This window comes from Nycticebus coucang, chromosome 1 (genome assembly GCF_027406575.1).
Source record: "Nycticebus coucang isolate mNycCou1 chromosome 1, mNycCou1.pri, whole genome shotgun sequence".
Lineage (NCBI taxonomy): Eukaryota > Metazoa > Chordata > Mammalia > Primates > Lorisidae > Nycticebus > Nycticebus coucang.
Window position 1 is genome coordinate 7,042,222 of NC_069780.1, and position 3,999 is coordinate 7,046,220.

Sequence of the window (3,999 nt, forward strand, 5' to 3'; positions counted from 1 at the left end):
GCTTCAGACAGGAGCCAGTAGGGAAGAAAACCTGGAACAAAACTGAAAAAAAGCAACTTGGTTTTGCACCAAACCTTTCAGAGGTCAAAGACATCTCAGGTCACTTCCTTTTTGCTAAGGCCCCCAGAATATTCTTTTTTAAAAAAAATTGAAAGGCCCCCAAGGTGGCTAATGCCTATAATCCTAGCACTGTGAGAGGCTGAGGCAGGAGGATCACTTCAGCTCAGAGTTAGAGACCAGCCTGAGCAAGAATGACACCCCATCTCTTCTAAAAATAGAAAAAGTAGGCTCTGTGCCTTTAGCTCAACAGCTAGGGCAACCACATACACTGGAGCTTGGAGCTGGTGGGTTTGAACCCGGCCAGGGCCTGCTGAACAACGATGACAACTGCAACAAAAAAATAGCCGGGCATCATAGCAGATACCTGTAGTCTGAGCTACTAGAGAGGCTGAGCCAAGAGAATCGCTTATGCCCAAGAGTTTGAGTTATGAGCTGTGATGCGCTGGTACTCTATTGAGGGTGACACAGTGAGACTGTTTCAAAAAAAAAAATAGAAAAACTAGCCGGTACTGTAGCCGGCACCTGTAGTTCCAGCTACCCAGGAAGCTGAGACAAGAGGATTGCTTGAACCCTAGGAGTTTGAGGTTGGTGTTAGCTGTGATGCCATAGCACTCAACCCAGGATGACAGAGTTTCAAAATAATAAGTAAAATAATTGATAAATGCCAAAAAGGTCACACAAATTACAGAATATTTTTATTTATTTATTTTTATTTTTTTGAGGCAGTCTCACGGTGTCACCCTCAGTAGAGTGCTGTGGCATCACAGCTCACAGCAACCTCAAACTCTTGGGCTTAAGCAATTCTCTTGCCTCAGCCTCCCAAGTAGCTGGGACTACAGGCGTCCACTACAATGCCCAGGTGTTTTTTTGTTGCAGTTGTTTAACTGGCCTGGGTGGTGTTTGAACCCGCCACCTTCAGGGAATGTGGCCGGCGCCATATTCACTATGCTACGGGCGACAAGCCAAATTGCAGAATATTGGGCGGCGCCTGTGGCTCAAGGAGTAGGGCGCTGGTCCCATATGCCGGAGGTGGCGGGTTCAAACCCACCCCTGGCCAAAAAAAAAAAAACCCACAAAAAAAAAAAAAATTGCAGAATATTTTAGATGCTTAAGCAGATTATTCTTTAACACACACACAACACTATGACTAGGATATTTACTAAAGATACTGTGTAAAGTCTAAATATGGAGGCTTCTAGTGAACTGGGGCCCCAGTCAAAACCTCTGATACCCATTATTTTGCTCTCTTATCTTGCTCTCAAATCAGCATGAGCAGCAGGACACAATATTTGATTTCTCCTGCTGCGGGCCCCTCCACTGCCTGGGCGGTCTGACATCTCAGCTGGGGCTCAGAGCTGAAAAATACAGGTTTCTGCCTCAGGCGTTCACTGGTGACTAGGCCAGGATCATTGTTCTTTTGAACCCATGGCTGGTTTTTCAACACCACACACAAGGGTGTTTTAAACTTAACTGATTTTTAGTTCTCAGTTTTGAATTAATAAAAGTGTTTTGGAATTAGCATCATTTGAAAGAACAGCAGAACACTGCCCGTGGTCAGAACTGGGTGGTAGGTACTAAATGGACCTTTGTGGTCTTCTCTCTACTAATGTATATGTTTGAATTTTCTGTAATAAAAAAAAATAAATAAGGTATGTTTGAATCTATGTGTACTCAATACTAGCATGAGGAATAAAATGTCCTGAATTTCCCTTTATAAATTGAAAAAACACCCTTGTATCCCTTCCTATTTCCTGTTTTTTTTTAAAAAATGTTGTTTTATTTTGTGGTTGTATGTGTCTGTGTGTTTGAGGTTTGTTTAGTACAATCTGAAACAGAAGCAGCTTATTAAATTATGATTTTTTCTTTTTTTTTTTTTTGAGACAGAGCCTCAAGCTGTCAGCCTGGGTAGAGTGCCGTAGCATCACAGCTCACAGCAACCTCCAACTCCTGGGCTCAAGGAATTCTCCTGCCTCAGCCTCCCAAGTAGCTGGGACTACAGGCGCCTGCCACAACGCAGCTGTTTTTTGGTTACAGCTGTCATTGTTTGGAGGGCCCAGGCTGGATTTGAACCCGCCAGCTCAGGTGTATGTGGCTGGCACCTTAGCTGCTTGAGCCATAGGCACTGAGCCTAAATTATGATTTTTTTTGCATTAAATATATTGTTTTAAAGCAGCACTGTGGTAGATAAACAGAACTTGGACTGTGACAGAACACATGTACTTATAAAATGTCAGACATAATAATAAAATGTGAACACTAAAGACATAAACTTGAACATAATTCCTAACACATAATCAAAGTGGACTGATAAGTCTTACTAGGGTTAGTGGTATGGTTGCACAGGCTGTACACTGCACCACAATGCCATAACTATGAGGGTGCCATTCACATTTTAGACGTCATAGATTTGTGTGTTTATTACAATAATTTTTGGTAGATGACCGTCAAGTGTCTTATTCTAATAAAATGACTGTACTACAAGTTTTCAGCAGATAAATGGAAATCTTGAAGAAGAGAGTAGTAGGTTGTTATATTAATAGCTCCAATGATCATGTTTCCTGTTGTCCACACTCTTTTGTAGTATGCTGCGGTATTGACTCTGAGCTTGGCTTCAGCTGTTGGAATGTCAGTGAATGTGACTGCGGGGGTGAGGGGAAACTTGCCTTTTCCCCAAAGAGTTCACTGAAAGATCCATTCAAAATTAAGGCAGGTTAGTAAGAGGATTTATGTACTGCATGCACGAGCAGAAATCAGAGTGATAAGCCTATTTTCCAGTGGAGTTTGGATATTTTTATGCACACTACTTGGTTGGGGGCGAGTTGAGGAGTATAGATAGGGCTGCGAGGGAGGATGAATGAATGGGGGGAAATAGACTGACTTGAGATAAAGAGAAGGAGAAGGGAAATCAATTGTCTCCTTGGATCTTCTGATGGGGTCAGTCCAGTTTATGCAGATAGAGGGAAAGCCTCTTCCAGCGTGTCTGTGTGTGTATGTATGTGAGTATGTATTTAGAGACAGAATCTTACTTGTTGCCTAAGCTAGAGTGCTGTGGCATCAGCCTAGCTCACAGCAACCTCAAACTCAAGGGCTCAAGCAGTCTTCCTGCCTCAGCCTCTTGAGTAGCTGAAACTATAGGTGCCTGCCACAATGCTGGGCTAATCTTTCTTTCTTTCTTAATTTTTTTTTTTGTTTTTTGTAGAGATAAGGTCTCTCTGTTGCTCAGGCTGGTCTCGAACTCCTGAGCTCAAGTGATCCACCTGTCTTGACCTGCCAGACTGCTAGAGTGCTAGGATTACAAGTGTGAGCCGCCATGACCCCAGCATCCTTTATTAGAAAATAAAGCAAATAATTTTCCAGCAACATCCCAGCAGACTTTCATTCATATCTCATTGGTCTGTATCACATAGTTGCAAAGGAGTATGAAAATAGAATATTTAGCTTTTCTAGCCTCTATACTAAAACATTGCAAGGGAATAGAAGTTTGGGAACCCTTATGTAGCCATTTTCTCTTAATAACACGAAAGAATACATGTAACATGGAGACTGTAAGCTACTAACCAATTTCCCAGCCTTATCTTAAAATTCCCTGGACACTGATACATTGGACAAATATTTATTGAGGATCTACTGCAAGTTAGATACTGAACTGTGCTCAGGAATACCACTCCAAGATACAGGACAGACTCAACGTCCTAGAACAGTGTATCTTTTTGGCACCAGGGACCAGTTTCATGGAAGACAATTTTTCCACGGGGGTTGGGAGGATCAGACAGGAGGCAGAACTCAGGCAATGATGCGAGTGATGGAGATGGCTATGAATGCAGGTGAAGTAATGAGGCTTCCCTGGGTCACCTGCCGCTCACCTCCTGCAGTTCCTAACAGCGTGGTCTGGCCCAGGTGTTGGGAACCACAGCCCTAGAGGACCAGGAATCCAGCCTC

General features: G+C 43.0%; 1 long non-coding RNA gene across 1 annotated transcript; it reads left to right on the forward strand.

Moving 5' to 3' along the window:
• Positions 1 to 1,950: 1,950 nt before the first annotated feature.
• Positions 1,951 to 3,410, forward strand: LOC128584128 (uncharacterized). Its single transcript, XR_008379641.1, has 3 exons — positions 1,951 to 2,144; positions 2,642 to 2,770; positions 3,260 to 3,410. It is a non-coding gene; the product is annotated as an uncharacterized LOC128584128 (long non-coding RNA).
• Positions 3,411 to 3,999: the final 589 nt, after the last annotated feature.